Source organism: Lontra canadensis, unplaced genomic scaffold, assembly GCF_010015895.1.
Source record: "Lontra canadensis isolate GAN:19392208 unplaced genomic scaffold, GSC_riverotter_1.0 scaffold60, whole genome shotgun sequence".
Lineage (NCBI taxonomy): Eukaryota > Metazoa > Chordata > Mammalia > Carnivora > Mustelidae > Lontra > Lontra canadensis.
The window spans coordinates 4,952,110-4,962,597 of NW_022631054.1; positions in this window are offsets into that span (position 1 = coordinate 4,952,110).

Consider the following 10,488-nt stretch of genomic DNA (forward strand, 5'->3'; position numbering starts at 1 on the left):
CGAGATTAAACACAACTTTGCTGCAAAGGCCCTGACCCAGACGTGGTGTCCCAAGGGAGTGTTTGAGAGACAGTCAGAAACAACCTCATTGCCCAGTGAGGATCCGGAGATGTCCCCCTCTTCCTTACAGTGTCCCTTTGCCCCCCCCCAAACATGGGTGTAACAGCCCACTCCTGGAGAAAAGACTAGGATAATGTGTTTCTGATGCCTCAGTTTGGTTCGAACCAGAATAAACCCGAATGGCAAAAATCAGCCCATGAGCTCATTCAGGCTTTGATCAGAGACATAATTTCATTATGAAATTTTGAATCAGGCTGTTGTGAAGTCTTGCCAAGGAGTTTCATTTTCCCAGATGATATGGTGGGTTGTTTCTCTCCTGTTCTCATACTCAGCTGCGTTTATTGTACGAACTTCCCATCTATTTTTATAATCTGACCCATCAATCCTTTTACAAGTATTTGCCGATCCCAACAACCAACCTCAGTTCAACTGGCCAATCATACGTTTGATCTATGAAGGTCAGGCCAAAGTTGTTGGTTTGGTTTGCCTGCCCTGCTCATGTAATTGTAATACATTGACCATTTTTCACCCTCCTTCATCCCATCATAGTCATCAGAGGAGACAAGATGCACCTCCAGGCCTGTGATTCCTCAACTTTTAAACAGATGTATTTATTTAACTACCCTGAAAGGTTACAGTAGGGTCATTTGAATTATGGTATATGAAAGCATTACAGACATGCTACACATCATGCATATGGGCTGTCTGATCTTTTCCTCCAGACCTATGGTTAGATCTTCCTTTCCTGGCTCTGGAGCCTCCAGATCCCTGGAAACTTGCTCCCAGGAACCACAGGGTGATCTGAATGAGAAGATCGCAACAGGAACCGGCTAGAGATGCCACCTTTCTGATACAGCCTCGTGCCAAGTTCTGACAGGAAAGATGGGGCAGCCGTGTTCACAGGAACTGGAGAATCTTCCTTGACCTCACTTCTTCTTTGTTCTGTAAAAACGTTTTCTTTAGGATCTAACGGGCAAGTAACAACAGCAGCTTCCTCAGTAGCATTTTTCAAAGTGTGGTCTGAAGACCACCAGCATCAGAACCACAAGGGAGAGCTGATTACAAATGCAGACTCCTGGGTTTTGCCCCAGAGCTACCGAAATCAAACTCACTGGACCTGGAAAGGGGGCGGGGTGGGGTAGGATATGCATTTTAATGAGCTCCTCAGGTAATTCTGGTACGCAGCTGATCTGAAAAGCAATTGCTTTCCCCAAAGTCACCCTGAGGCTTTCTGACAGCTGACCAGAAGGCAACCTTAGGAGCACAACACCCTCCTTCCCCACCTGCCTTAAATCCTTTTTTCTTGCAAAGCCAGGGTGAGGAAGGCTGCAGCAGTGTCTAATGCACTCTGAAAATATATGTCTTGGCTCTGCCCCAAATGCCTTGATATTTATGCTGTAGCCTGAGGGTCGTTATCCTTTGGCAACGCTCCATTGTAAGGCCATTAGCTCTTAATTAATGCCAGCTTGTTGGTTTATCCTTCCCAGTTGAACTGAGAGGAAGCTTCTCTATTCAGTCCCCTGTGTCTGTCCTCTGGCAAGTCCCTGATGAATTACCCCCACCGGCTGCGGCCAAGGCTTGGGCCCCTGACTGGCTGCTGCTCAGTGTGAAACAGTTTTTGGGCCCTGCATCCCCCCGCCCCCCGAACCCCAGCAGAGGCTCTGGGACTCTGGAAGAACAGAGAAGCCCTCGGAAGATATGGTTCAGAGTTTCGTTGTTTTGTATCATCTGTACAAAACAAAAAGAGTCCTCGGTGTATAACCTCAATGATTCATAAGGGAATACAAGAAAAAGAAGGTGTGTTAACTTTGAGTTTTGTAGGCTAGGTTGCCCACCGTTTTCCGTCTAGGATGCCTGGGAAGTTTGGGGACAAGAGTCCAGCTAACTGGTAGGCCGAGGGGCTCACCTCTGGGAACCTCGGGAAGCTTCTCCACATGAGCGATGTATCTGGTCACCACTTTTAAGTGGGAGAAACATGGTCTGTATTGGTCTTGGCGTTCATCGTCTTGCTGGGCAAGGAGCTCTTCAAAAAGATCCCTAGATTAAGCCTCAGAAAAACAACTAGCAGCATTTTGGTTCTTCCTATCGCTGAATCCCTGTGGCCCTCAGCAGATTCTGCTTATGAAAATCTGAGAAGCAATTTTATGAGAGGCTATTAATGGCTTCTAATTTTCAGCCTAGTTTAGATAACTCGAGATTGCTGGCCGTGTCCCGAAAAATGGATCCAGAACACACACTGATGTGGGAATTTAAAGTGTAATTCCAAATCGTAGGTAATTGTTTAAGCTCCAAAGAGACTGAAGGGTCCATATTAAGTCATCTCCCCAGGATCAGTGTGTTTCCTATTACACTCGATATCTATCTGTCCAGTGATCCTTTTGATTTTTAAGCCGTTAGACTAAATCTGTGTGTAATTCTTTACCCCCTCTTCTCCTGCCTACCTCCCCCCTTTTCCTTAGGAAAACACTTCTAAAAATGTTAACCAGGTCCCTTGGATTGTTTCCAGAAGAATAATGTCACGTTAAAGAATCTGAAAAGTCAACTCCTGAAGCCAGTGTGTCAGAGGGCCTCTGTCTGTCAGAAGGTCATTCTTGCCCTAGAGGGGGCTTCTGCCCAGCAAGACACTAAGGTTTTCCATGGCCTCCTGCAACCCTCTTGCCCCCTTGTCTGGTCTAGTCTAGACTGGAAACAAAATCTGCCGCCCAAAGTAGAGACGAAGGCTGAGGTGTTGAAGAAAGTTAGGATGAATACCTTTTCAAGCAGCAGAGGAAGAACAGATCAAAATCTTGATTTATGTAACTTTATAGAGGCTTGATTAGAAAATGACAAGTCTGCCACTCCCCCACCTTGGTGGGGTGGAGGGGGGAGCAATCCTTCTGACAATGTAAAACCAGGTTGGAGGAAAATTCCAAATGCTTTAAAGTTCCCTTTGAGAGACTTCAGATTTGATCATGTTGCTTCCTAACAGAGCGGGGAAAATCCCCCAGATTGCCTGGACATGATGTGCCCAGGACCCGGAGACTCAGGTTTCTGCTGCGTACCCCTCATCCCGGCCCACCCCACGGGTGTACCAGGCATAAACCAAGGAGTAGGCAAACCACAGCCTGCCCACCAAATCCTGCCAGCTGCTTTATTTCTATGACCCACAAGCTAGAAATAACCTTTACATTTTTAAATAGTTGAAAGAATCAAAATAAGAATATTGTTTTCTTGGGTCAACTGGGTGCCTCACTTGGTTAAGCATCTGACCCTTGATAATCAGCTCAGGTCTCCACCTCAGGGTCATGAGTTCAAGCCCCATGTTGGGCTCCACGTTGGGTGCGGCGCCTACTTAAAAAAAATAAAATTTTGTGACACATGAAGATGACACGAAATGCAAGTTTCAGTGTTCATAAAGTTTTATGGGAACACGGCGCCACCATTGGTTTACATGTGATCTACACCTGCTTTTTTGCACGGCAAGGACAGAGACGAGTAGCTCTTGGCTCTTTGTAGGAAAAGCTTGCCCATATCCCCTGTTAGGGGTCTAGTGTATGCTCTGTGCATCAAGCAGCAATGTACCTGACTCTAGCGGGTTGTCAGTTGCTACTGCCCTCTGAGAGTGAACCCTGTCTGTCCCCATGTGAAGGTACATTTAGGTTTGTTTGTTTTTTCTTGACCAGGGGATTCAAACAAGGGGGTTGGCTGCACCCCTGAATGCATGTGATACTAGTGGATTAGCAGAGGGCTCTCTACAGAGGTTTAAATTTCTTGGGGAGGAGGCAGAGGGAGACTTGTGTAGTGGAAAGGTGGGTCTGGGTGGAGCAGCACAGGTCTCTCAGTCCCCTAGCAGATCCCTGGGATTTTTTTCTGGACCCCAAAGAGAGTGAAGCTTCAACCAGAAATCCAAAGAGTCCCTTTGCCCAGGGTCTTTATGGGACCACCTTTGGTGACCTTGAGGCCAAGTATAATACAAGTAGAGAAGAGACTCTCAGCTTGGCCCAAAGTGGCTCTGGTATCTGGGAATCTTCAGGAGCTGCTCTCAGCACGAGCGCCTGTAGGAACAGAGTGTTGTAAGGCAGTCCCCATCCCTGTGGCCTGACGCTGGCCCCCAGGGTGGCAGCCATGCTAAAGCATTCTTGAACAGCTTCACGAGCAATGGACCCTTGTGAGGGGCTGAAGGAGAGAGGCAGAGCCTGGCAGGACGGCTGTGAGGCCCCTCTGGCATTAGTGGTGAGCTCATGGGATCCGTCCCCTGGATCCCATTCCTCTTCCCAATAAACAAGTGAGATCTGAACAGGCTGGGAATCATGGCATGAGGAAGAGCATGTGCAAAAAATGTGAGTTTTCACCCCACGGGGCGGTCGTCCAGCCAGACTTCCTGTGTTCTGGTCCTGGCTCCACCATTCACCAGTTGCATGCCCTTGGTCACATGCCTTCACCAGTTTATGTCTCGGTGTCCTCATCGGCAAAATGGGCATGATCACAGAATTCACCTGGCAGGGCTGGGCTGAGGATTAAGTGAGGCGATGCAAGTAAAAGGCAGAGAGTAGCGTCAGAGCTGTTTAAGCGTTTGCTATGATTATTACTAGTATGCTTCCGATAGCACACACACCTTGCTGGGATGTGGGTAAGAGCAGGGAATGCAGCCAGGAATCGCACAGTCCCTGCTCTCAGGACCTGGCATGTGGCTGGGGGCATCGACGTGGGTGTGTTTCATACAGCTCTCTGTAGAGGGGAGGAGATAGCCGCGAGGGGAACATCTTTGCACAATTCTTCAGTCCAGGTATGAGATATAAGTAGAAGATCCACAGATAAGAGCAGGGGGAAAGCACATTTTAGGGGGAGGGAACAGCACAAACCAAAAAACTCTGAAAATGCATTTGTACAGCCCCAATGAGTAGTTCTCAGTAGGTCAGTAGACAGGAGCGGGAATGGAGTGACTGGTGATGACTGGCAAGCTGGTGGTGGCCAAATGACCAAAAGATCAAGGTCAGGTTTCTTTTGGTTCAGGGTCCTCAGGAGCTTTGCTTCTGGCCTCACTTATTCTCCCAGAAGGAAAAAATAGTCACGATCAATAAGTATGCTCTCCGGGTATAAGAGGACAACAAACCCACTTAAGGGGGACCTTCCCATCCATTCACTTTTTTTATTTTTTCATTCATTCAACAAACATCTAGGCCAAAGGCAATTGGTGGAAAACGCAGGGGAAATACGGGCTGGGAAGAACATCAAAAGGAAAGGTGGGAAGGGCCCCCGAAAAGCTCTCGGGAGAGTGGAAATGACCACTCGGCCGACATGAAGAGCAATCAGGAGGACCAGAAAGTTGAACAGGTTGTTTGGTTTGTGTTTTCTTTTTTCTTTCTCTCTTCCTTTTTGTTTTTAAAGAGGAAACTAGGCAAAGGGTAAGCCATGGGAATGTGATGATGAGAATGTGCTTGTGAGAAATCGAGCCGTAATGTCTGGGGACATCGGTTGGTTTGGTGGCAGGAAAAGAATTATAAATATGCTTGGTAGGAAAATACCTCGTACAATAAAGTACCTTGTGAGAGCAAGTGAGAGGGCAGGAGAGAATTCAAACATAGTCTTACAGCAGCGGTCCTGCCCCTGGGAGACAAACCAAGTATAGATTCGAGGTTTTTGTTGCCAGGCTCCCAGCCCCCGGGGCGGATCCCAGGAGGGCTGGACGGGATGGGTTCTCTGTATCTCGCTGGCACAGGCTGCTGCTGCTGGGCCGTCATTAGGCTTTTGTGTCTCAGGCGCTGCTCCCCACCCTCCACTCGGAGGCCAGCACTTGAGGTGGCCCCAGCAGTCCCTAAGGCCACTCAGTGCCCAGAGGGAGGAGGCCCTGGCTTCAGTCCAGTCCCAGAGTGCGGCTCACTTTGGGCTTTGCTCTGTCACGGGCTCCCCTGTCCCACAGCGCCTTGGATCCAGGGAGCCCCAGAGCAACGCAGTGCCATTAAGTGTGTGGTTTCCTCATGCCCCTGGTGGTCAAGAGCACAGAAGCCAGCCACTGGCTCAGCTCAGGAACCATTATCCAAATGCAAAGCTCTCAGAGATAAATAAAAGCAGTGATAGAGATGTTCAGATTAAAATGCCAGGTTCTGAGGCACCTGGGGGCTCAGTGGGTTAAGCCTCTGCCTTCAGCTCAGGTCATGATCTCAGGGTCCTGGGATCGAGCCTCGCAACCGGCTCTCTGCTCAGCAGGGAACGTGCTTCCTCCTCTCTGCCTGCTGCTCTGCCTACTTGTGATTTCTCTCTGTCAAATAAATAAATAAAATCTTTAAAAATAAAATAAAACAAAATGCCAGGTTCTGCTATCGTGATCCGGCTCTTCACGTGGCCTTCACACCTAGGCCCTCCTGCGTCCGTCCTCCAGCATGAGGCGGTAGAGTTCAACGGCCCGAGTGTCCATCCTTGTGTGCCCCCAGGACAGGCACAGGGCCCGCAGACCCAGAGCCCACGGATCCACCCACCCCACCGCCTGAGCCTTTTTCCATTTCCATGTTGGTGTCTTGCTGCAGCTCCCAGTCCTTGACAGGACACTTCTCATGGTCCCTGGGATTGTAACATCCTTATTGTGACCACCTTTGCCAAGTGAGCTTTCCAGGGCTGGCTTGGGAAAGCACTTTGCTTTGTTCCTGGAGCTGTCAGCTTGTTTGACAGGCTTGGATCTGGTGTGGCTGTTCCAGCATCACTTAACCCCCTCCGCTGCCCCCAATCCCTGATTCCGCCCCCCCCAATCCTGGTCCCCTGCCCTGAAGGCTGCCGGCTTATTCCTTTTGGAGATGAACTCATTGTTGACTTTAACTCACTTCGATGTTTCCCAGGGAAGCATGCTGGCGGGAAGCCCACCCCAGCTCCTTGAAGAAGACAGCCGGGCTAGTGCCAAGACTGGGTGCCAGGGGCCTCGGAACTGCCAAAATGCCTCCCATTTTATGGATAGGCCTGGCTCGACCTGAACACATTCCAAGTATTTAATCAGCAGCCCATGGTACATATTGGGTTGCAGAGGGAGCCCTCAGAAGCCAGCCTTTTCGGCCAGAGGAAGGAGCTGGCCTTCTCCATGGGCCAGGCTGATGCTCAACAGATGGCGAAAGTACATCCCAATCACAATAATCAATAAGCAAAGGCCGGCAGCTGGTGTGGCCTGGCCCAAGGGGCCCTGAGGGGCTTGGCTCTGCCCTCTTTCCCACACCAGCCTGAGTCTAGCCAGGAATCCATCTCACCCACCTCCCTGCACCAAGCTCCGGGAGAGCGAACAGGCAAGGGAGGAGCCATATTTCACATACTTTCTCTTTCAAAATGTAGCTCTGTTTCGCAATTTCCTACTTAAGTTCTGGAAGGCTCTAGGGTAGGACCCAAGCCACCTTCTCTAGCTACTGCCCCCGGGTCTTTTATCCTTCTTACCACCGACCTGGTGGCAGGCTGGAGGTGCCAGAGAAAGGGGGCCCCAGTTCGGCAGGTCTCCCACCTTCCCTGTCCGCGGCTTCTCATGCAGGGTCTCTGCGGCCATGTTGAAGGAGCCTCAACCAAGCCTCCAGCCAAAACCTGTTTATTCTTCACCCCGTGTCGGTTCTTTCCCTCGGGAGAGCCAGGAGGTACACCACACCAAAGCAGGTGCGCCCAGCTCTGGTATGCTCGGCCTCAGCAACCCCGGGGGGAAGCTAATCTTTAGATCTCCTCTACTCTCCTAGAACAAGGCTTTTGTTCCCACTCACTTGTACTAGCTAGACAGCGCTCTAACCCCTTTGCCGTGAATCTCTTTAATCCTCCAAAATGGCACTTGTGCTCTCTGGTGGCTCTTCCGCTTCCTTACCACCTTCGGGGGGGTTTCGCCAGCGGTCCGCGTAAGTCCCATCTGGACCACGGCTGGAGGAGTCGGGGCACGAAGGCGGCACCTCTGTGACAGGCCCTGGCTCAAAGGCTTGAATGGGGCCCAGGAAGTTGACCCTTTTCCTAAATTCTCTCTCAGTCCTTCCAAATCAAACCAAACCAAACCAAACAAACCAGAGGGCGGCAGGGTGGGGGGGGATAACCACTTAAAAAAACAAATCCAGAAAACAACTCCATCACTCAAAATACTGAAGTGGAAAACAGATCCATGCTCTAGAGACTTGGTCTGAAACATACCAGAGCTGGCACTGGGTAAGGTGGCCAGAAATGTCTTAGTCCAGGCAGAAAGGTGACCCTGTTGAGGGCAAAGCTAACACTTCCCAAATGACAATGTGGGAACATAACAGCCACATGTGAATCATGGGCTGTGTTTGCCTAAACCGGGGAGTAGGGTTAGGAATCTCGACAGGACTCCCTCTCTCCAGCACCTGCTCACTCTAAAACTCACCAGGTGGGACTTCTGGTCAACCCATACGGTCTCCAGGCCCAGGTGAGCTGCTCTGGGGGCAGTGTGCAGGTAACTGAACCCCATCATGAAACATATACCTCGTTGCCAGCTCAATAAATAAATAAATAAATAAATAAATAAATAAATAAATAAAACCACCATTCTTAGTCTTGAAAGGATAAGAGTAAGACAAGGGTGAGACAGGTCTGGGCGGGCTAACTTTTCAAGGAGGGACTGGAGTCCCACCAGGAAGCACTCAGCATATTGGTATCAGGATACTTCCCTCCCACCAGTAGTTTTGCAGGTGTGGAAGCTCAGGACCCACAGAAGACCACGTTATGTTCCCTTGCTCTGTGGCCTAGAGCTTCAGGAGCAGCTCTAGAAGGCACGAGGAGATGATGCAGAGAAGGTGAATGCCTTAGAGTGTCACCAAGGTGACGCTGGAGATGCAGGAGGATTCAGATCATTCCAGGTTCTAAGATTCTGATTTTTGCTTTGATGTTGTTTTAGAGGAAAGCTTAAGGCAATGCTTCTCAAATGCTTAACATGCATGTGAAGGACTTGGGGACCTGAGGCAGATTCAGAGTCTTTAGGTTGAGGAGGGGAGTGAGATTCTGGACTTTTAGGCTCTGAGGTTGCTGATCCATGGCCACACGTTGAGTATCCAGGACCTAGGGGATCTGGGACATTAGGGCACGTCAGAGCCAGAGGCAGCCAAGATGTGGAGGAGCTGAGGCTGATGCCCAGAAGAGAGGCAGAACAACAGAGAGACTAGAATCAAAGACTGAGGTAGGAAAAGAGAAAGACACAATGGTGAAAAGAGGGACAGACGAGGACAGAGTCAGAGAAACAGGGAGGGGCAGAGGCAGAGACCAAAACTGGAGATGGAAAACAGATGACCAGCAAGATGGCAAAGATAGTGCCAGGGTCAGGGAGAGGGGGCTGTGGGCAGCCGGACCCCCAGGATATAGCTCAACCTCCAAATCCTGGCCTGCAGTGAGGGCGCTATCCGGTATGGATGTGAAGAGCCCCACAGAGGGTCCGGTGCACACACCTGAGATCCCCCACCTTCCAAACCTCCATCCTTCCCTCACCTGCACCAGCCTCTCCTGGCTCCCATCTAGCTGTCCCTCCACTGGAAGCCTTCCACTACTGATTTTCCCTTTCCTCTCTCGTGGATTCAACCTCTTTCTCTAAACTGGATGCTTCCCAGTGAGTTTTAAACATTTTCAAGTCTTTCCCACCTTAAAAAAAAAAAAAAAAAAAAGGAAAGAGAAGGGAAGGAAAGGGAAGGAAAGGGAAGGGAAGGGAAGAGAAGGGAAGGGAAGGAAAAAAGACTCTCTCCACCCTCATCTCTCTTTCCAGCCCCTGTCGGGCTTCTCCCCATTTCTCAGCTAAACTTCCTGAAGGAATGGTACATACTGATTTCGGCTCCCGTGCCTGCTCCAAATGGCTCCTGTTGAGGTTTCCATTGGCACACGAGTTGTAAGTCTGACGGACAATTTCCAGTCTTTGTCTACTTGGTCCCTGAGCACCTTAGGCCCTTGTGATCTCTCTCCTGCTTGCAGACTCCCTCGTTCCCTCTCCTCCTCCTGCTCTGCCTTCTCTGCTGATTGATCCCCATCTTCGGAAATTTGTACCCAGAGGGTCGCACAGCTGAGTCCCCAGCCTTCTCTTCCTCCAACTCTCACTTTATGCTATCTCTTCCAAACCCTCAATTACCTTCTCTACATCAGTTCATGCTCCAGCTCCAACTTGCCCTGTGCGGGCTAGACCTTCATTCATGTCTACACACTATCTACTCTCCATGGTCACCAGGATGTCTCAAAGGCACCTCGCACTCAACATAATCAAAACCTTGTCTTCCCAAACCAGTCTTCCTGACCAGTTCCCCATCTCAGAACACTGAACCATCACCCTGGGGGTGTTCGAGCCAGAAATGGAGATTTTGTCCTTGACCCTTTCTCTCCCCTTCTTTCCTCTTCCACCTCCAGTTTATCACTAAACTCTGCCAACTTTATTCTCCAAATGCCTTGTGACTTTATCCATTTCTCTCCATTTCCACCCTAGTCCGTGTCTGCAACACCTCTAGCCTGGATGACAGC